This window comes from Anopheles gambiae, chromosome 2 (genome assembly GCF_943734735.2).
Source record: "Anopheles gambiae chromosome 2, idAnoGambNW_F1_1, whole genome shotgun sequence".
NCBI lineage: Eukaryota > Metazoa > Arthropoda > Insecta > Diptera > Culicidae > Anopheles > Anopheles gambiae.
In genome coordinates, this window is record NC_064601.1 from 93,120,715 (window position 1) to 93,145,013 (window position 24,299).

Sequence of the window (24,299 nt, forward strand, 5' to 3'; positions counted from 1 at the left end):
CTGCAGCAACGCATGCTCGCACCCAAGCCCGATTGAAGCAAGAGAGAGAGAGAGAGAGAGAGAAAGAGAAAGAGAGAAAGAGAGAGAGAAAGAGAGAGATAAAGGGAAAGCAAGAGAAAAGCAAAAAAAGAAAGGAAGACACAAATAAGGGATGGAGCAACTTCACGAACGAAACGCTGCTCGTAATATGCCATCAAAATACGCAATCGACGGCCCGTGCGGTACGCGATAACGGCAAAATGCTGCTGATTCCACACACAGGACCATCAATGTTGGAGTGTATTTGGACACACGTTACGGGGAACTCTTCTGTAACGGAAATCACGGCGGATCATCAATTAGTGCTTCTCGATAACTGGAGCGAGACATTTTCCGAAGGATCACATCGGGGAAGGAGAGTGCTAAAAGTAACACAATCCAATAATTGGTAATTGACAACCAGAATGCATATGCAAACTTTCGGACATTTTGTGTCGCTTTCCATTGAATTAGTCATCAGGCGGTTTGGCGACCACAGAGTTCCTGATGTTGTATGATTCAGTGCGGAGTTGTTCGGAATCTGGCATTCTGTTTTGTTTTTGGGTAAATGGGCTAAAATGGCACGTCCACATTGCGCGATTGACAGCTGGTGTTACTCTCAACCAAGGACTGTGTAGGAACGAAGTCCCGTATTGTAGAACGATTCGACAAGTAGTCAAAAGTTCGTTACTTTTCGATTCAAATTTTATTTGTGATTAAAAAGATAAATCAGACTGGTTACTTACTTACTTATCCCGCGCTACAACCACTTTGCGGTCTTGGCCTGCCTCAGGAGTGTCCGAAACCGCTCACGGTCTCACATCTTCGTCTGCCAGTCCGTTATCCCGGCCTTAATGGCGGACGCCTCCACGCCATCTTGCCATCTCCAATTGGGCCTACCACGCCTCCTCTGTCCTTGTGGACGGCCTAAAAAGACTTTACGGGCTGGGTCGTCCGTTTCCATGCGTACAGCATGGCCAGCCCACCGGAGCCTGGCGAGCTTAATACGCTGTACGACAGTAAGGTCGCCGTACATCTCGTATAGCTCGTCATTATATCGGCTCCTCCATTGTCCTTCCACACATACGGGGCCAAGTATCCTTCTGAGCATCTTCCTCTCGAACGCGGCTAAGAGGGTTTCGTCGGATTTGGACAGTGTCCATGTCTCAGAGGCGAATGTGAGTACCGGTACTATATAGGTGTTATATAGTCCCAGCTTCGTCCGTCGCGACAGGTTCTTTGAGGTGAACTGATTTTGCAGGCTGTAGAATGACCGGTTGGCAGCCAGCATCCTTGCGCGCAACTTAGCTTCTATGCTATTGTCGTTACTGACCTTTGACCCAAGATAGGTGAATTGTGGGACGACTTCAAAAGTGCATTCACCTATCTGTACGTCACGCCTACGTAGAATCTGATTATTTATTGATAGGCACGCTTAAGTTGCCACCAATAGTTTGGACTTTGCCTCGTTTATCTGCAATCCGAGGCTCTCTGCCGCCTGCTCGATCTCTTGGTAGGCTTCTGCTACATAGGAGAGCCGCAGACCAATGATGTCTATATCATCAGCGTATGCCAGGATCTGGGTTGACTTATAGAAGATGGTTCCCGTAGTCTCCACCCTCGAGTCGCGGATGGCCCTCTCTAGTGCCAGGTTAAATAGGAGACAGGCAGGCCCGTCCCCCTGGCGCAGACCCTTGATGGTAGCAAAAGGTCCTGAGAGTTTTCCATCCACCCTCACCTGGCATGTGACGTTGGTCACAGTCATTCTAACTAGCCTTATCAGTTTGGCCGGGATTCCAAATGAGCTCATAGCGTCGTACAGTTTTACCCTGGCTATGCTATCATATGCGGCTTTGAAGTCTATGAAGAGATGGTATGTGTCGTTTCTGTATTCAGCCATCTTCTCCAAGACCTGTCGCATGGTGAAGATCTGATCAGTGGTTGATTTTCCGTTTCGGAATCCTCTTTGATAGTTTCCGACTAAATCACACTGGTTATTGTAAGAAAAATGTTAATTAGTGCATACATCTTACTGAAAGAGGATGTATGCCTGTAGTAACAGTAAATGTTTGAGGAAATGATGAATTTTCATGGGATTTCTGCTGTCAAATGGCATCCAAGATGGCCAAACCGATTTTGACTAATATTTGACCCCGTTCCTATAAAGTTCTTGCTCTGAACTTATTGAATAATATTTTGGAAATAAACTCCTAGGGAACAGGAGAAATATTCTACATGTAATACTACTTGGAAGATTTGAATTTGATTTTTATTTTTATTTTATTTGGTAGTTAAAACATGTTAATACTCTAGTGGACTTTATTCTGCAACTGCATTGAGCACATTGAAATTAGTTCCAGCCTTCTGGGAACGTTTGTAAAGTGCATGACCTAACAACATGGCGCATGACATTGATAACATAATCTACCATAAATATCCAAATAAAGAATAGCATTGAGGGAAGTTCACGAATCAAATTAAACATTAAATATTAACCAATGCTTTATTGCCATTCATATCGTTTGGTGTATGATTGCAATTATACGATGAGCGAGTAAGCATATTAAAACTCAAATAAACTATTGCAATTGTATACTTCAATCGAAGCTGTACAAAAAACACCCAGCAGAAGTGTAAATTTGTCTACAGTGCTGATTGCTTTCATTACTTTTATTCACCATTCATCAAAAACGGTTTTTCAAAATGATTCCCCCTCCCCCTCCCCCTTCCCGTGCAACAAAATTGCATATTTGCTTTATTGCTACTCACCGGCATATGCTGCGCGAAACGTGACGCTCTTTCCATCTATCAATATATTGGGCTTCGCCCCCCACCACTTGTCGCCTTCCTGCCCGATCGATTACGTTACGAGTTTTTCTTCCATCTCAATCAGACCCTACCGTTTCCGTTTACTCCCCTACCAGCACACTTCCGCACTGCAACCACCCAGAGAGACAGCTGATTTTCGCCTGCACCCCTTTCCACATGGGTAACCCCGTTCCCTGTAACCCATGGCCCATCAAAAGCATCTCATCTCGCCCTTCTTTTTATATCACCCTATGATTCATTGGAATTAATCGTAACCAAACAAACGGGCGAACGAACGCTTCTGCGCGCGCGTTCCAGCGAAAGGGAAAAGCAAACATTGATTAATCTATCTATCACTCGACAACGGTGCTCCGGGGGGAAGGGAGGGAGTGGTGGAAGCCAGCGCCAGCTCAGCACCCTGACCCGGGTTCCTCCACTCGTCAGCGAGAGCTACATTCCAGCACGCCGATTACATAAACACACAGTCGGCAAACATTGATTAATGTAATCGGACGTTCTGATGCTGACTCTGCTGGTACGGGGCGCGGAGCGCACAGTTTTCGTATGAATGTTTGCAAAACTGTCGGAAGGTGGGATTTTTTTACTGTTGTTTTTTATTTACCATCAACCACAGCTAAAAACTATCCACACATTTTACATCCGCAAATGTTTGACTCAATTAGAGCTGATTAGGGCTTTGCGGAATAAGTGAAAGCTTTCACACCGGTGTTGACACGCCAATTGATTTCAGCAAAATAAATAATAACTTTCAATCCGAACACACACCAACAACGAGAGCCTTTCTACCTTCTTCTTTCGAAGCAAAATGTAATGAAGCGGAAATGCCGGCAAAACCAAACCTTCATTACAATTAATAACCAACCAGCTGCGTGGTGTGGTGTTGAAACAACAAAAATTCAATGCCAAAGGACATTCTGGCACCGACTGCCAGCCAGGAAAAAAAGGCAACCTTCCAAAATTGCAGCTTATCATTCTCGAAAGCTTATGATCCCACCACTTAGAAAACTGGGCGTGTGGGCGGTTCTGGCTGTTCCCCGGCGCTGGGGGAGATTGTACCATCGCACAAACCATTATCCATTTGCCAACCTTTTCCGACCCTCAACCCGCAACCAACGCTGGACCCCGAACTATTATGCAAGCACCGCAGAACTTCCTGACGTCATTGGAGAGTGAAATTTCAACCACCATTACAGCGTTACATTATGCGTATCTTTGAGTGCAGATTATGGCCCACTGCCGACTACTGTCTGTCTTTTTTGCGTACGGTTTTCCCAGTTCCGTCGTTAGAAGGTATTTGCAAGGCAAGGCTAGCATTTAATTGAATGGGTACTTTCTTTTTGAAGCGTTTTTAATGCGCGTGTTTTACGATTGAATGCATCTGTTAAGGTATCAATAAACCTTTAGAAAATAGCAGGGTCATAATAAGCATATTTTACGAAAAAGTTTTACGAACTTTGGACGCAATAAAAGCCATCAACTGGTAGTTAATGTGATTCAATGCTTTCCCAATCTTCAAACCGTGAACGGCACTGTTTTGTGATGTGCTACAAACTAAATCATTTCCACCCTTCTTTTCCATGGATTGATCTAGTGATGTGGTCTCTGGAGCGCACCCACGACTACGATCCGACTCCGGTTATTCTTAGTCCGATTCCGACCGGAATTGGAGTCGAACTTGTCCGGAGTCGGAGTCCGAAGAAGTAGTCCAGAGTAGAAGTCGTTCAGAGTTGTAGTCGTCCGGAGTCGTCCGAAGTCGTCCGGAGCCGCCTGGAGCCATCCGGAGACAACTGGAGTCAACCGGAATCAACCGGAATCCGGACGACTCCGGACGACTTCGGACAACTCCGGACGGCTCCGGACGACTCCGGATGACTCCGGACAACTCTGGACAACTCCGGACAACTCCGGACAACTCCGGACAACTCCGGACAACTCCGGACAACTCCGGACAACTCCGGACAACTCCGGACGGCTCCGGACGACTCCGGACAACTCCAGGCTGCTCTGGATAATGCTGGTCGAACCTACCTTCCGCAGTCGAATTCGGATTTTTACCAACTATACCCATCACTAGATTGGCAGGCCTGCGGCCGGTATCTCTCGCGGTCCTGGCTGTAAAATCTTAGCAAAAAGGAAAAAGCACATTTTGATTGGAGCGTGCGCTTACCTGAAAGAAGAGAGAGAGGGATGAGAAAATTAAAAACATAATTAGTTTTCTTGTTGAAATTAGGTCACTTTTTGAAACACGGGCGAGGCAGAAGGGACAGGGATGTAAGACCGTGCGCACTTGATGGATTACACTTCTTCTCGGGCATATCCGCGTTAATCACGACACTTCAAAAGATGTACAAGATAGTGAGGAGATAGATAAAAAAATGGTTAAGACTACGTTAGTAGGAGAGCAGAATCAGGAAACAGATTCTTTTTTATTTTATGTTCAACCTAATCAAGCAATTAGAAATAAGGTACTGCAAGATACTTTAATGTAAAACAAGAATTAAATATTGTTAAAAAAGATACACTAAATTTGAACATTCAAGCCTAGAATACTACATGCACACAGTTATTCAGCCGTTAAACGACGATGAAAAGAAACAAATCGGATAACAAATACACATTTAACACACCGTCCAGCAGCAGCAGCAGATGGTAGCTAAAAATCTGCACCCTCTCAACAGCTGACAGTGCCTCTCACTCAAGCTTGAATTATAGCCTCGCCCGAGCGGATAAGAATCGCGTTCGGTGGTCCCCCATTTGGTCATCTTAATTTTCCAACCTAAACGGCGCGAGGGAGCTGCACCAAAAATTGCATACGCCCGGCTGGCGTGCAGAGTGTTTTATGTGCCTTTCCCTCGCGCCTGCAAACCTCCATCGACCCATTTGCAATGCAAATGCAGGACGACCTCTGGGAGAAGGTCCCTCCTTTCCCACTAAATTTGTCGACGAGCCAGTCGACGGGCAAACACGCCAGTTGTTCTCAAGATTTTGTGGCTATAATGTTTCTGTGAGTTCGGGGAAGGGATTTGTGTTCAAACCCACCAGAACACACCTTGACTGATAAGCTGCCGTCTGCGTCGTATGCTGTCTAGATCCTAACAGCAGCAACAACAACAACATCAACAAAACAAATTGCCCCCTTCCCGGGTCATGTTTAATGTGATGATTAGCAATTTTTCGAAATAAATTTCAACTTGCCCCGGAGTGGTAAATGGCACACGGTGCGCGAAAGAGAGAGAGACAGAGAGAGAGAAAGAAAGAGAGAGGGTTGTAGAAACATAACAAACACGACGGTTCTACTGTTTAGCATGGTCACGGCACGCTGAGTGACTCAACGCTATCGCTCGAGTGGTTGTTGGACGGGGGGTGGTGTTCCTAGCATGCAGCTCGAGAACGGTTGCACCTCTCGGTTTTATCACTTGTAGGGAATCTTAAACCGCATACACATACACACACACACACCAAGCCACACTGACAGCCACCGTTTATCAGCCATTGGCCCAGACGGGTCCGCCAAGAACAATGAGCATTTTCTTAGTCACTGCATCTCTGCCGCAGCACACTATCAGCCGCGCAACGCCACCACGAAGGCAAAAGAAACGTCGAGACTATCGTCCCTAAGAGTACCTTATAACTGCGCCACTCTGCACACGACGTCTCTACCAGCCCGCTATCAGTGTGGCGGAAAAATCTTCCCAACTCAGCGTATGCCGACCACACGCTACTGCTGCTGCAGGGCCTGCTCACAGCGCAACATTGTTGTTTGTTATCGTAGGTCAGGTGCAACAAACGGAGCCTACAGCTTTACACAACACCGGTAATCTGTTGATCGGGTGTTGCGGAGCAGAGTGGGAGAGAGAGAGCACACAAGCGCAGGATTTTCAACGCGCCCATGCCACCTTGCGCCCATATACGACCCAGTCTTATTAAGCCCGGAACCACCGTCTCCGGGACACGTTCTTTTCAAACGCCTCAAATTACCTGTTCGTCCCGCAAAAGTGTTGAAAGCGGTACACATTCCACTGGTGTCTACAGCGCAACCTGCGGTAAAACTTGCGGACGTCCCGAAGAGTGTGTATGGTTCCCATCCAGTTCAAACACCGCTGCATATTGCATGAGAATTGATCTGGTCGCCACTCCCGTCCCCTGAGCCAGGCGTTCGTGACTGAGCAAGCTTCATCAGTGCGCACCAGCACCTGCTTCGCCCAAATCTTTGCACCAACCGCAGCCGCCAAGAACGCATGCTGCCTTTCTTCCCAAGTTCGGTCGGTCGGGCGGAGACCGTGGATGTTACGATGTGCTAAAACCAGTTACTTCACTCATCATAAGTGAACTATAACGCGTTTACAGCCCACGGGCGGCACGCTGTAACTGAGCTGCCAGCCGTCGTGGGGATGGTGTGCATTTGGAAGTCACCAATCGGCAGGCGGCAACGAGAGTATCGTTTGTGCATCATTTCCCCGAAGCTACAAAGCTAACGTGAAACGCCACTATATATCATCCACTGTGTGCGAGAGCTCGATGTGTGTGTGTGTGCAGTGACGTGTGTAAGGTTAACGAGGTTTAGTTCTGCATGCACAGATTAAATGAAGCAGTGTGTGCCGCATTGCGCTTTCCACGCTTCAAACCGGCTCGCCTCAGCACTGCTCCAGGTGCAAGGTCCACAAGAACGCAATGCTCGAATTTCTCCGGATAAATTCCAAACACCAGCAGCGCAGCGCTGTAACACGATTGCAACTGAAACGGTTTGCTGTGGTGCACACACACACACACAACCGTCCGAGACACTTATTGTGCTGAGCTCATTCAATATGCATGCTAATCAACCGGGCGAGTGTAACCGATCCTCCAAATCGCTTACAACCGGAGCGGGTGCATTCTTCGATAGCAGAGTGAGCGCACACACACACACACACAACGATGTACCGGCGACGTCGAAAGCTTCCTTCGTCGTCATCGTGCGGAAGGGCCAATAACTAATTCTATGAAATGTCAGTAAATTAAGTATGCATTTTGTGCACTCAGCAGCACCAGCATTCAGCGAAGAACAATGTGATCTCAAGCGATATTGTGAAGCCGTGTGCCGTGTGTGTTTGGATTGTTTGGCAAGGTTAAATATTAATCGGTTTTGCTTTGAGATATTGAGAACGACCTAGGTAGCAAATCTCGACACCTTTAGCTTACCAGTTTTGCTTCAGGAATTTAAAAGGAGCACAAAACTCTCGAAAAGAATACCAAGCATTCAGGATTCAGACACTGACAAAAGAAGTTGTAAGTGAGAAACAACAAGAAGTATGGAGGAATTTTTCACACAAAAAACCTAAGATTAACAGAAGGTGGCGAACAGTAGACTCAGATTGATCTAAAGAATGAGTGAGGTGATCCAAATAGCTTTGAAGCTGTAGAGATTGGCAAGAACTAGTGATAATGTTTGCAAATGTATTGATCGTGCAACCTACCGTAAACTTCAAACATTGAATGATGTTTTGTATCTTTCCATTGGCATGACATTACTAGCGGAATCTTTACAAAAACTGAGTATCAGCCAATCTAGACCAATCTATATCTAGACATCTACAAGTCCAGAGTTTCAGATGCTTGAAAACAAAAAAAAAAACAAAAAAGATGTTACCGCAGGTTAAGACTTTCAAATATCCAAACAATTGCCGGAAGGTACACAGGCATCACTTCGAAATTGCCCAAAACGCAAGAAAAAGGCGTCCAGAATGAAATTTAAAAAGTCTTACTCACACTCAACAGGGTCTTTTTGCAGCCCAGGTGAAAACTACCAATTGCACACTACGTGCTCCGATAGCTCCCAGATAAAGTCCCACGATAAGTGCAGCAAGATAAGCATGCGCAAACGACACTTTGTACACTTCTCGCCCAACAAACAATCTGTGTTTTCGAATGGTTCCCTTTTTTTTTTGCTGGAAAGACTGGCGACGCAAATTTTTATCGAACGAATTTGTAAACATTCCTCCCAATGGGTTTCGCTTATCAACGGATCCACAATCTCAATAGGCACAATAATCGTAACCATTACACTTTGCATATCGTGTTCGTCCCTTCCCATGCTACCATTGGCCACTATTGGCGGAAGGATATGTGTTAGGCATATCGGGGGACAACCCCAACAAAAAAAAATATAGAAGCTCGCTCCAAAACATGCCACCTTTTTTCCGAGCGGCGAGAAATGACCCGGCAGGTTCATGGTTCGTACAAAATAGAACCAATGATGGAAGCAATCACGTTCCATCACGGGCACGGGGTGACGGGCAAAAAATGAGTTTGGTAACGGCCGTGCCATCTTTCTTCTTCAGTCGAAGCCGAGTTCTTCGATTTTCGCTCCCCGGTCCGAAAACGTTTCCCAGCGCCGAAACGGACCGATTATTAACAATTCTGGGCGAATAAAATCTATCCTGCACGATCGAAGACAAATATAAAAGCGAGAGAGAGTGAGAGTCACCAGCACATGTGAGCCAGCTGTGGAATGTGTATTGTTACGCGCAGTTGGAAAGAGCACACTTTTGACCTTCCATTTTTCGCTCCAGCCCCAAAATGACTGTCAAAAAACGGCTCTCGATTGTCAATAAACGATATACGAAAAAGGAAAAATCTTGCTCACCCAAGGTGGTGGATGCTGCAATAAGGTGTGCGCGTCCAAATGACCTCACCCTTTCACCTGGCAAATTCAATCGAATCGGGGAGGAAAATGCGAGAACACAACCATCGAATGGTCATGCAGACGGCACACGTTCGCAAAACCAGGTACCGGCCGTGGCACTACTGGACAGGGATAGGCAAAAATGATTATGTTCAGAACTGATGCTACTGTGTGATGCTGTACAAAGTCCTTCTCTTTTTTTTTGCCTATCCTACTAGCTAGAAGCAAAAGGCTGAAAAGGCTTCAAATGGCACGTACTGTGCACGTGTCCTTTTACCTTGGTACCTCCGGCATCTATGCGGCATCTGCTGGCCGCGGTAACAACAGTTCACATTCTGTTGTTCACGAGCGGAGAGAACCCTGGAAAACGGATGGAAATAGGTACGCGCAAAAACACGTTTGTATGCAGCAGGGGAGAACGGCTGTTAGGGCGGCGCGCGCGTTTTGGTCATCAACACCTTGTTATGGAATAAAATGTCAGAGGGCGAACAGGAATCTAGTTAGGCGTGGAATACGTTCCAGTAGGAAGAGTTATACGAGTCAACAGAGCTTAAAGTACAACGCACTAAAGCCCGCTTACTAATTGTCGTTTGTATAGACTTGTTAATAAAAAGTTAGCTTTTGTTATCAACCTGCCACGTCCAAGGTGTTTGATTAACCATTCCAACCACACACTTAAACACACACAATCATTTCCCGATGCCCTGAAACTGCCATCCCGCACGTACGTCAAATGTGACACTAATAGACGGCGGGCAAATACTGGATATGACCCAATTCGATGCCCAGATTCGAGCTCCCCGACAGTCACGAATGCTGTCACGTCTGCATCGAGAGCTGGGGAGCTAAATTTCATTTTTCCCACTTTCCCGAAGAACATTCTTCATCCTACCCGCACGTACAAGATGGCGACGATGATGTTCACAGTGGGCAGGGAAGGGGAGAGCGCCCCTATTGTTGCCGACGAGGCATTGTCACGCTCGTCAAATGTTAGTTGCCAATAATAAATACAACCATGCCGGCTTTTTCCCTTTCCGTGCGCTAGGCCTCCACGGGGAGTGGGTGAAAAGTTTTTCTTCCAAGCTGCAACACAAGCGCGTCTATAGCCCGTGCGGGCAGAGGGTGGTGCCAATGACATTGGACTGCTTCGGGCACGGTCTGTGTCCCCCTTCCCGAGCAGTGTCCCACGCGTGGTATGGTAATAAATTAAATCATTTCTACGTTCTGCTTCGCCACGAGCGCTGCCGGTTGGCTTTCTTCACGTAACGCATAACAGCAGCAGCCGGTTGGCGATCACCCGGGGAACAGAGCATATGTTCGTTAAATTAGTTTACACAAAGCAGCAAGAACACACACACACACTCACGTATAAAAACGCGAACAAAAAACAAGCTATCTGTCAACAAGATCGTAAGCAAAACTATTGCGATGGAAAATTACATCCCCATCGTGAGGGGCGCTTCGTTTGATGCACCATTCTTTTCCGCGAATATGGAGTGCACATAAACCTAGTATAAAACACACACACACAAACGAGGGAAGATGAACATAGCAGCCGCTAGATGCGCTATTAATTTCATAATTCGCACTACCACCTGCTGCTTCCCGTTGGTGGTGGCGGCGGGCGTGATGATGGTGTGCTGGAGTAACATGATTAAATCCCACACCCAGCGGATGTACGTGTCACACGGGCTTTTGGTGTGCAGTGGCGTACACATTGCAACCATTGCGCGTTTATCTTCCGGGCAAAATCGGTGCAAAAGCAGTGCAGCAGGCGCGCTCAGGCGCACTATAATTAAACGGTGTACGCCGAGGGAGGAGGTTCATCTTCACGCTACTACGGTTCCTACGGCTCAACTTTTAAGACGCGCAACCAGGAAATGAAGACGCGTAGACACTGCAGACTGCAGACCCAGCAGTGTGCGCGAGTCGAGTGATATTCATATCGTGTGGAGTCATTGTTTAAATTTAATTTTTCTGTTTTGTGTCATTTTCAATAGGGTTAACCTATTTCCCAAGATGCGAAACCCAGCGTCGTTGCACTCCAGACACCCAAAGATGATGATAGGCGTTTAATGACGCATGAAAACTTTCCTTTACGGCAATTGGATTCGATTAAAAAGAGGAATCATTAGCGAAAACGGAGGGAGGGAACTTTTGGTGCAGAAATAACAGAGCGAAAGTAAGTTGCTAGCGCTTGATTGTGTAATTGAGTTGAATGTAATTAGTGAGGTTGAGTTACTTTTGGATTGCTGCGCTTTAGGCTTCACCAGTGTAAAATTAAATTAAAAGTGATTTCTTCAAAAATCATTGAGGATTTGAATGTGTTATAATCCAATAGAATTAATCTTGATATTTAATAAAGATTTATCGACTTCAGTAAGTTATCTACTAAAACAATACATTATTAACAACCGATACAGCCACACTGAAGTAGTGTTGGGTAAATGTGACTCAGATTCATGAATCTGAATGAATCTTCGGAATGATTCAATGAATCTGAGTCTCGGTTGAAAAGCTTCATGAATCTCAGAAAATTCATGAATCTTTGAAAATTCCTGAATCTTTAAGATTCAGGAATCTCGAAAGATCCATGAATCTCGAAAGATACTTACGGGAAGTCGGTCCATGCAAGGTTTAAACCCCCAACAGGCAAGTTTTAGGTGGGATTGGGCAAATTCAGTATTTTGGAAATCATACATCTGTAAAGATTCATAAATTCCTGGAGATATATGAATTTTAATGAATTTATGAATCTTATAGATTCATGAATCTTAAGAGATTCGTGAAACATAAGAGATTATCAAAAAATATGATTGAATCTCAACGAAAGATTCGTGAAATTTAGGAGATTCATGAATCTTTGAATATTCGACTCGAGATTCTAATTACTCATCATGTCACTAAATATGATTGAATCAAAAAATATGATTGAATCTCAACGAAAGATTCATAAAACCCAACACTACACACTGAAGCATGGAATGTTGGCTCACAATTATAGAAATTACACTGCGATAAATTCTTACCATTTCCTCAATCTATTCCATCGTTGCGTCATTAATCTTGTCCCTAATACTTTTAGAAACACCTCCGGCGAAAGGAGCACACCAAAATAGAAATAAATAGCAATGACTTCCTCAAACCTTTCCCAATACATATCACACAAACTCATTTTTCAAAATTGCAAATAAAGAATAAGCGCTAGCAAAAGAAAAAAGGTATTGTTTTCCCACGAACGTTCTCATCTTCCATGTGCCCTATTTGCAAAGCTTCAAGCAACAACAGCAAAAAACATGGTAACCTCCACACAATTGAACATTCTTGCCCGATGAAGCGTACCCGTTGCTCTACTCTTTCCGCCTCTCCGACCATTCTAAGTAAAAGTAATTCAAGTCAACATTTTCTCCCCCACGCCAATATTTGGCACATTGAACAGTACAAATTCGTGGCAGGAAGACTGCGCGGACTGGAGCGATGGGCAAAACAAACTGCTGCTGCTGCACGAGGTAAATGGTGGGATTTTTCCTTTTCTTTTTTTCTTGCCACCCCCGAAATTCACCCACTTTCGGGGCATGTTGAAACTAATCCTTTTCCGTGTGCCAACGACCGTCGTCAGTGACTTACGGCGTGTGGCTCGTAATGTATGCTCTTTCGGCTGGAGGGCAGCGCAGGTCCTCTCTATCCTTCTGTGGCCGAAGTGGGGGAAAAAATGTGACGACCCATGTTGCTCCCAGCATCCCTCAACCCAAAAAAAACCGCCACAAAAGAGGTTCGCGAGTGGGGGGTGGACTGGAGGTTCATTTGCATAAAAGAAATATCTGTCATGACGCACAATTCCCGCTGCTCGCACAACACCACCCCGACCTCTGACTGCTTTTCTTTTCCCGGGCCCGTGCCAAACACAATAGTGGTTCGCTGCCGGGGAAAAAAGCTGCCAAAGAATAGCCATTCCGTGGCAAGCGATCGTGGCAAAATGCGAGCGATATTGTGCATGAGGGGGAGAGGGGGCTGGGAGCCGGTAGCTTGGCAATGCCACTGGAAGCTGCGCGGGTGAACCAAAGAGTGAAAGCATGATGATGAGAAAATTCCACTGTCAGTGACGAGGCGATGCGCGCTCACACAATGGCGCACAAAACGCTCTGTGAACATCTCCAAAGCGTGCGCACGCACCCACACAGACACAACGAGAGTATCCTTGTCCGTTTGGCGACCGGAAAAGGTCGAAGATTTTGCATCCCTCGAGCTCAAGGGTTCCGTTCGTTCGCTCGCTCGCTTTGCTGGTTTTACCACATTTTTCAAAACAATTTACTTCCATCGAAATGGACAGCGAGAGCAGTGGCGAATGGAGGGAGGGAGTCCAGCGTCCACTCCGCCACCACCAGCCACCACGCTAGCCGATGGAAAATCAATTTGTTTGATGAACCACAATGGACTGGACCGCAGAAACGACCATTTCTCTACCGGACGTCAAGCAACCAATGTGGAATAATATCAGTCATCCTTGGACAGCGCTGGATATGTAACGAGCAAACTCATTCATTCTTTCTCTCTCTCTTTTTCTCTCTCTGGCAGAGAGATGCCCGCTCAACCAGTGAACGGATCATGTTTGCTTCATTTGAAACGAAACACCCTGAACCCCACACCGAACATCATCATCGATAGGTCAGAGAGGAATTCCCATTTACAAGACAATCTGGGCACACAAACCAGCAAACCAGCAACTTCTGCTTTGGAAGTGTGAACTTGAAATTGATTTCCGACGAGCTTCCCGTTGCCGAGGTGCGGCACTCTCAAAACTCGAATCTACCAAACAAGAAGAAACTTTTAGCCTTCGTGGGCGCCGCTGCTTCTACATTCACATCCACACCGGCTCACTTCTTGCTGTCCAGCGCAGACGGAAGCGTTGTTCGCTCAAGATCGCTGTGTGCCAGTGTAAAAGAAGCCGGCAAAACCGCACACAGCCGGAAACCAGCGCCCACGTGCCCGAGAGATGGCAACGGATCCGGCAACGAATAATGGCATTCCATTCCATTACTGGAGCATTCGCACCAATTTCGCAAAACTCCAAATCCTGCAGCCCCGCAGGGCAAGATATTGCGATGTCGTTGGTTGGTTGGTGGCGGTGCCGGAGCTTCCGCCTTTCTTTGTCCAGCGCATTCCACACACCAACAGCAGCGCGTGTCGGATGGCCTGGGACGATGTGGGAAGAAAATCTTGAACAAAACAAAAAAAAGATCGGCTGTGATTCATGTCGCACCGTTGTCAGAGCAGCGCGGTACATTCCACGCCAGATGTGAGGACAGGGTTCTGCCAGAGGGTGCCGCGCCAGAGTAGAGTGCTTTAAGAAAAGCGCACGGAAACTTTCGTCAAAATCCAATGTCACCGATGACACACACCAACGCAACAACGTTGACTGGGATGATAAACACCGGGCGGAGACGTATCGCACATCCTCTCTGCGGGCTGCGCGTGTCCACGTGCAAGAGGAGTCAGCTACAGCGAAAGGACATTCAGTTGAAATGGAATTCAACTGTGTAAAAGTGTATTTGTGTGTGAGTATAGGTACGATTTTTGATACCGATAGAGAGAGAGAGAGTGGAAAGCAGATTAGTCCCTCCGTCGCGTTCACAATGACATTTTGGACACAATATTATCTGCTGCCCTTGTCTTGGCTCTTGTCCGAAAGGAAAAAAGGTCAGCGAATCGCGTCTTTCACTGATTTCACCCGAATCAGGGGGGAAAACCCCAGGGTACATAATCTGGGAAAACTGGGAGCACCACAGCACAGCCAAAAGAATGCCAATTTGTGGTGAAAGGTAATCGTTGACTTGTTTTAGGATCATGAAGTTGAAATGAGATTTCCTCCCTCCTCGGGTGCAGGAAGGTGAAGGAACAAGCCATGGAACACGACCATATCAACCCTTCCAACGCCGCGCGCGTCGCCTTTTGCTCGTTCGAATTCAACAGAGCAAAAGTAACAAATGGCTACAAAAGGGAGGGAGAGAATGAAAGGAAGAAGTTCGAACGCAGAATTGAATTGAAGGACAACGCACAGTTCATCATTTTGCTCTTTATCGTTACTGCCCACGCCATAGTCACTTCGTTCTTCTCTCTCTCTCTCTATCTGACTCTCTTTATCCCTACCTACGAGTGCAAAGCGGGAAGAGTTTTCGTCCGGGAATGTGGTGGTTCCGCGTAATGGAATGGAATGGATGGCTCTTTATTCACATTGAGAGGCTGTGAATGTTTTGCCAGACCGAGGAAGATTGTGCAAACAAGATAAGGTTGATCCTTCGGTTCTTGTAGTGTGGCCACGCGACAGGGAGAAGGAAGATGATGGGTAGGGAAGCCCATTTTTCCTGGCTTTACTTCACTTCGGGAGCCATTTTTGTAGAATGGGCACTTGACGTATTATTCGGCGTTTGATTGAAGCACATCGAGTTTGCTTTCCTTTCCGTTTCAATGACAAAGGCAGGACAACGGACGGGACACAATTTTGATGGCCTGGTAGAGAAGGAAACTCATCGGACGAGCTTCGGCCCTTGTGGAATGATGGTTTTGTGTTGTGTTGTTGCATAATTGAGAGCGTATCTAGCAAGCTGCTTACTGTAATGAGTTTACTGTAGTCCTCTTGTCTACTCTAATCAATACGTTCATTAACAGCATGTTCAAATAATAGATTAAAAACTGTGGATCTACAAAACATGTTTCACAACCTAAGAGAAAGGTTAAAAAGACAATAAGAAATATTGACTCAGCAAAAGCTGTTTGTTGCCTCATTAGAAAACAGTTATTCATACTCCCGATAAAATAGTGAAAAGAGCATTTACATAGCTGATTTGCGTACTTATAGGGGCCTCAACATGGGAATTGGATTGCCAAAGCGCCTGCAGCTATGCAACCTGTCAAACAATTATCCTTTATTTACGTTTATAAGAAAACAAATCACAGTGTATTTTTATAACGTAGAAGATACGTCAAGAACTGAGTTCAGATATAAAAGAATGAAAGAATGAGTGTAAACGCACAAAAACCAATTGATATACTCCACCATTGTGTGTTACTCTCCCATCAACAACCAGTATCTGAATGCTTTCTGGTGATTAATATACTTAAAAGCATTCTAAGATTCCTTTAAATCCTAAATACTCCCATCATTCCGACAGCCTGCACCACCCATGAGGTTCTATAATTGAAGTCACGCACCGTACATTCTACGCAGACTAAGGCAAATGGAAAGCTCCTACGCTTGGCTAGCTGGCGACTACCGCGGTATGTTTTGATTCGTCGAAGAAGCATATTTGCAAAATAATTCTGCAAAACGTGAAAGCAAACAATAATAGTCGGGGGCTCAATGTTTTGAGAGGATTAGTAGATGGGAGGGCAAATAAGAAAAAAAACCGAACCAGGAGGTTTGAGTCTACTGTCCAACTATTCTATCCCTCAGTTTGCCCGTATCACAAGTTGAAAAGAAAGACTACAGATAGAAGCAACACACCGGAGCATCTGCCTACTTTTCCGTGAGTTTTTTTCCTACTACTATCATTTCTGCCAGAATCCCCAGTGCACCGTTTCGAGGGGATCGGTCAAGTAGCGAAAACATTGCGGAAAAAACGTTGAAAATACATTTCTGCCGCTTGATCGTACCCCGAAGGGCATTTCATCCGAAAGGGATCAGAACGGTCCCTGGGATCCATCCTGGCGTCCCCCTGCTGCTGCTGCAACGGTCAACTCCATTGCTAAAGTGCGGGCGTAGAGGGGTGGGGTGGGGGAACAAATCTCTCGGAAAAATGGTCAACAACCCGCCAGCACTCGGCAAATAATCATCCGTGAAGGGTTATGGAGTTGTTAGGGTCATCGGCATCATCTTCAATTGTTGGTGGTTTGAATGAAGCTCACACACACAATCACACGTAAACTCGTATGTACATAGCCTCACCGCATATAACCCCACTCGAGGCGCCATATGCACGGAAAACCCGGGACTGGCAAACAAAGTTCAACTCCCGGCGTTACGAGTAGTAATCGAAAATCTATACACTCCTCCTCCGGCACTGTAGCCGGTTTGCGCGAATGTCAACGAGCGGTGGTCGGTGGTGCGACTGGCCAGCAGTTTGTTTACCACCATCAATATTATTCCGGGCTGTGCTGGGCAAAACTATCGTCCCGTTTGGAGCACCACTCGTACAACGTTGCACCACTTTCGGGATTGCCACAGTTCCGAGAGCAGAGGTTAAATTCAACAAGGTACTGTCCAGAGGGATTTCATCAACCTTCCCAGCCCCGGCACTACTGTAGCAGGTCAAGGCGAACCTTGGATTTGCGATCGAGTGGAAAACAGGAAAGAGAAAAGAGAAGAAAAAAACCCTTCCAATTGCAAGTGGAACACCGAAAAGCTATACCATTTGGATGCAGTCGCTTTTACCACAAACGGACCATGTCGTGTCCCGGGCTGTCCCAGAGCGGTCAACAAACATGGGTCGTTTGGACAATCATTGACATCCTCCTTTTTCCGCCTTTTGGGGGAAGGTTCTTCAGGGTTTTTGGAAAGGATTTTCGGTGCCGAATAGAGACCCGAGAGCGAATGGCGACGAGTTCGAGGAATACTCTTCGGAACATATGTTGCGATACATCATAACATTGAAAGCTGATCCAAAATAATTTCTCCATGTGCTCAGCAGCAGCCCAGCTTCCCGTGTCAATTGTCAATTACGATTACGGGAAGAATGGCATTACATCTGCTAGCCCTCAGAGTGTGGATCAGGCTTAATCGAAAGCTACCGGGTACATCCATCCAGCACATGTCTTCACTGCTTCCAATGACGTCAGCACTCGTAACATGCTGTTAACCGTGGCACCGAGTACAGTAGAGCGTGTTACCACACGGCACACGCCCAGTTTTGCAAACGGAATGCATTAACTAGCGTGAGTCGTCAAAATGCTCCATGTGTACGCACGGCACCATACATAAAAGATAAGCGTTTACCACGAATTACGCGCATACACTCCGGGGGTGCGTTGCGAGGAAGCACGTGTGTGCAGCAGTGTCATCAGGAATGAATTTTCGTCACAGTTTTTGTCACAGCTCCATTTGCCTGAGCCCTGGTGACATGACCAGGATCATCCCGTAACGGTCAAGGGTAATGCAACTACCGAGTTGCGAGATTACATAAATTAATAATACATTCAAATGGGCCCACGTGAAACACACACACAGCACAACTACACACGTTCGCAGCATCCAAACAAAATGGCTTCCCGGGCATAATGATATTAACAATTCCAGGACTACTAACACGCAAATTGGAGCAACGTTCAGCCCCCAGAAAAGCATACTGTTTCGATGTTGCAACGGAAAACTGGGAATGCTTGCCTCTGTCTCTGCCTAGCAAAACACACAAGAACAACAACAAAAAAGCATCAAACCATTCGACATGGGTCGATGGTGGTGGTCTGGCAATAAAAACTGCACTCGTCGTAGTGCGCGACCGTCGCAGCGAACGATAGTCGGCGGACGAGCGCAGGAGATAAACTGCGTCATATGAATGAATTATGGTGCCATTTTCGGTCACTGTTGCAGCAGTTTATTTCCGGATGAGCGACGGAGAAGGAAGGAGAGACAAAAACTCTTCCTTTAGGCAAAATGGTCCACCTACCTCCGGCGTATTATGATGTTTGGAGGACACATCAGGGCACTTATATGCCTTGCAGCGAGAGTTGGGACCGCCAGCTCTTCAGCCACCACACGGGTGAACACGTTTGTGTGAGTGTACTATGGCATTGCTGGGGAGCGCCGGGGACAGTTGAAAGGATGCCCCTTTCGTCTTCATGCACCACACTAAGCGTAGCTTTCGCTTCATTGGTGTTCGTGGCTTTTCCTTCAAGACGCCTGGCGGCGGCTTCCACCGGCAGTGAGACAGAAACCCGGAAAACATAACGCACACAAGACACAAAAGGCAGAAGGTAATTTCCCGCGCCAAGGACGAAGGACCAAAACAGAAAAGCAAACCATAAAAAAGCGAGCAGCAACGCCCTTCTCCAACGCCCCAAAAACTGGAGTGTAGTGACGGGGGAGAACTTTCGCGCTAATTTACGAGTACGAGCTTCTTAACGCCCGTCACACGCCCGGCTCTCGGAGTTTATCTCTTCCTCGGCGCGTTCGCACATGCACACACAACCGTTTTATGGCGCGTAATGGAGCCAATTTTATTTGCTTCCCTTGCTCCCGACCCAACAGCCCGCCTGCTCCTGCGCCACCTTCCATCTGCCCCGGCGAAAGTGCTGCTTGCCACGTGAATCTTTTTGCAGGGGAGGTTTTTTTTTCGCCCTCTGTACGCTACACCCTGATTCTTGGAATGTTGGTACAATTGCGCACGCGGTATAAACACAGCACACAGCCACACAGCCACAGGACTGCCACGGGACACGGCAGCAAGCGGTGGGAAGAAGCCTCGCTAAACATAAAACGGAAATGTGTCCCGGTTAGTAGCGCACTTCGACGTGTTGTACTACGGCGCACTGTGGGTGTACAACAACCCGGACAGCTTTCCTTCCACAGAACTGCACATAAATGCCATGTTCTGCGGTCGGTGTAGTTTCGGTCGTCATCCACACCGTTACGTGTGGGAGTAACACCTCGGCCACCCCGCGCGGCCCACGGCTACCACTAATAAAGCAGCTCCTGGGGAAAATTAACTGGAGCTCCCGCGCCCTGCTCACCGCACTCCACACGTTTGGTGCTCGCTATTTTGCTCGCGGTCACACACCCCATCCCCGCGCGTTTTGTATTAAAATTATCAGAATTTGACACTACACAAGAGCGCTGCGCACCATCGCCCGGGCAGCCTCTCTGCCCGCTAACACCCAAAGGACATTGTTGCATGGCTTGCAGTTCTGACACGCTGCAATACAGCGCGCCTTTTTTCGCTGGTTGTACAGCGCATTTGCATCAGGAAATCCTGGTTTTGTGCGACTTGCTCTACAGGCCAGCCCACCCTCCCTCCCCGATACAACTATTTCGTCCGGCTATGTGACGGTTAATTGCCGTAATGTGCACTGCGGTGAACCATTAGTGGAAAGCTCATTTCAAGCATTGCCCGCCCTACCAGGGCTGGTCAGTTTTGGCAAACACGCGTCAGGGAGCGTTGTGGGTGAGGTTTTGCTCCGTACGCGTCGGTGTTCCGGGCATGCGCCACCGGTTGGCATACAACGTGGGAAGGCAGCACAGATTTATTACCCCAACCACGAGTTCTGGTCCAATAGTTTGGGAGGTATTTTCAGAATATATTGGGTTTTGAGAACGAGGGTCTAGTTACTAATTTTGAAAGTTTTGATTGGCCAATTCAGACATCCTTTCAGCTTCTAGAGTGTTCAGGAAGTTCTTCAAGATCCTCCGATGCCAAATGTTTGGATCCAGGAATTCTACACTTCCAGAACTTGAAGATTATACACCTCGAACCTTCTAGATATTTGTATAAAACAGGATTCCAACAACCTAGACAACAATCAATGCTATTTAACTAAAGCTCTATTCTTTGTAGTAATAGAACAAAGCTACAGTTCCTGCAATTTTTCTGCGTCGACCCTAGGCATTGTTTATTCAAGCGATCAAACCCGTACCGACGGGGCACGCTAATGGCAAAGCGCTACTTGCCATCCCGGTGGAAGACAAATGTCCCGCCACCCATATTCGAGTCCTGCCCGATCTAACCGAATCTTAACTAATTCTGTTAATTATGCAGTACCTTCATTTCACTTACTCCCTGTGGCTCGAGATTCGGCGACAGCAACTCTTAGTGTGCTCTGGCTTACTAAATTATCCAATTCCATGCTTCCTCGCAAACGCTGTGTGTGTGTGTTCGGAGCTTTAACGAGACCAAGAAGCAAAAGAACGACCGTTTCCACAAACTTCTGCAAAAGAAATTCTTCATCTTGGCCTGGCCCATTACTGAAACATAAGCAGCACCAGAGGCGGAATAGTCTCCGGCAACAACGGTTTTTTCTTCTTCTTTTTTCCTTCTCCAAACATGTGTCTGGTACAATCGAACACAAAGCAGGGAAAAAAAGAAACACAATTGCCGACTGCACAAGAAACCACCGAATGGCTTGGTCGCTCTGTTCTAGTATGTGTTGTGCTGCTGTTCGGCTTGTACCCGGAGCGTGTAACGAGCAGCAACGAGACATATTTGTACCACCCCGATATGGCCACGACAGCATAAAAGCGATGTTTAGCGCGTATGTCTGGCCGGGGATAAACCATGTCCGCCGGTATAGTCGGTATAGTAGCAGCAGTATGGGCACTGCAAACTCTAGCCCCGCTTTCCCTGCTGGTCCACAGTGTGGCGACACTGTCGGCGACATCTTGGCGTAAAGGAGCAGAATTCATTGAACGTACGATGGCAAAATGAACGCCATTTTAAGATGCATTGAAGCCGAGAGAAGAATGGAGCCGGCAGCCGGCTAACATTATGCACAAGAAACAAAGGAACCAACCGATTGGCGAGCGCGCTTGGACATTCAAGATGGCAGTCTAAGACATATAGAGCTTAGTAGCAATAAAACGGATGAGCGAGAGGAGTGAGAGGAATGGAAGGGGTACATAAAGAGAATGCTGGATAAAAAAAGAGGTTCGTACATAGATGTTCAAACTAAGCATGCAAACCAGCTTTTTCGACTTTGGTACGGAATGGGAAAGGCACATGTGGCACATCAGCGTATACGATTCCTGAAGTATGATTCAGGACATTCGACATGAGTAACGTTAGGAATTAAACTTCTTCTCGGTGGAAAACTTTTGTATGAACGAAACCCAACTTAAATTTCCAGAATCTACACCAACACTACTGCAATGATGTTTAATTTAAATGCTTCACATAATTTTGTACCCATTCTCGAATGATGCTACACATTCACCTCCGCCGGAGGGCGAATACTTTCCTTCCGTAGAAGCCAGCTAAAATGTTCACTAAATCTTCCTCCTGCCAAACCAACGATGCGATGAATTTTCTCTCCATTCGCCGTCAGCCTACACCCTCAGCCGTACATCAGCGCAGCGCCAGCGCCGGCACGAAATACCGCCAAAGATTAAAGGGATCAGAGAATGAAGAATTAAAGAAATTCTTCAAAAGCCTACCAATTTCTCGCAACAAACCCAACAAACACAAAAACTCACCGTACGTACGTACAAACGCCGTAAGGCTTTGGAAATGGGGTCCACTACCGTCAGATGGAGCTGCTCGGTGTAGTAGTAGTAGAAGAGTATCACAAATCCATCCGGGGCATCGGAAAAGCGTCCGAAAACCTCAAGGGAAGAGAATGAGGATTAAATTCTCCGCGCCGTAAAGCTAACGTCGGCGTCGGACAGCGTTGGGCTACCGTTTTTCCAAACAAACAGGATGCGAAAGTTGAACCCCAACCGGATTTAAGACCTTCGCATCTTCTTCAAGGTCCTCACTGCCCACGGAAGGGAAAGCTCATCAAGGGACCAGCAGCCCGGTCGGTCTCAGTCGAGAGCGATGATGCGTATTTGGTAAATTAGATCTACACTCGATGTGCTTGTTCGATACAGAGGGAAAGTTTCTGCATTGTTTTCTACCGTCCTGTTTGTCCGTGGCATCAGCAGCGGCTAAGCAGAACCATGAGATGGATTAGGATTTAATAAATCCTGGAGTTGGGTAGGAAAATGGAAATCATTTTGCTCGCTGATTTATTCCAAATTAAAATCCTAGACAGTGAAACAGTCTCTTGGTCGTCTTGATGGAAGTATATTCCTGCAAACTGAAGACATTGGATGATAAATAATATGATTTGGAGACATCAAGATGTTATGATTATTACATTCTGTAGTGCACACTGAAGATAGAGTAACTTCAGGTTCAAAATTAGAACCTAAAGCCTGACGGGGAACAACGTGGACTTATAATTCTTACACGCTCCATCAACCGGATTTACCGTAGATTCAAAAACAAACAGCAAAGAAAATAGTACCTTCACAAACTAACTTCAAACTTCAGATGTTTCATCATCAAACAAGCATCCAGTGTAAATTTATCGATAAACAACTTCCATCCCACAAAGCTGCTCGCCTACAACCGTCGGCAACCGTTGGATAACTGTTATTCCATAAAATTTTAAACCCCCACCGGATCGGATCGCTTCAGCCCAAAAGCCCGCACCAGACGTAAGGGATTAAAATCTAAAAAACAAGATGCAACCTCCGTTAAAAATAACAACTTGTATCCCAAACCAACACACACACCGCCCACCGCCGCCAGCGAAGGGACAAAAACCCATCATTTGCTATTCTCAATTTCAGTTTACTTTTCTCGCCCGTTTCCGCTCGATAATAATCTCTCATCCAGCGACGCGGGACCCGGTGGGATCGTGGGACCCGGTAAAAAGATGGGTAAGCTTTTCGATTTCGCTCCAAAACTCCATTGTACGGAGACTAGCTTCTACAGCGAGAAGCGAAACGGGTTGGACGGCGCACCACGCAAGCAGTGGAAAAGTCTCACCAACAAACAAGCAAACACAGGCACAAACACTCAGCCCAACGCAACGGACAGTCTCTGTTGAACGACCATCATTTTCCATCGGCAACGACGGTGACTGTTGGACGCGAAGCAGCTCGCGCTACCATTGGTTGAGAAAGTAATTATTTGTAGTGCGCTGAAGAAATTGAAGAAAGACAGAAATTGTAGAAAGAAAGAAAAAAAAAACAGGACATCCCCGGACACACCCAACGCACTACCGGAATAAAATCAATAGCCCCGCGCACGCCACCGTT

The 24,299-nt window shown here is 46.6% G+C and overlaps 1 protein-coding gene across 22 annotated transcripts in view; it reads right to left on the reverse strand.

Annotated features, from left to right (window-relative positions):
* The window catches only part of LOC1276638 (protein alan shepard), a 203,991-nt gene that overhangs the window by 122,319 nt on the left and 57,373 nt on the right, over window positions 1–24,299 (reverse strand). The gene's annotated exons all lie outside the window — the stretch shown is intronic.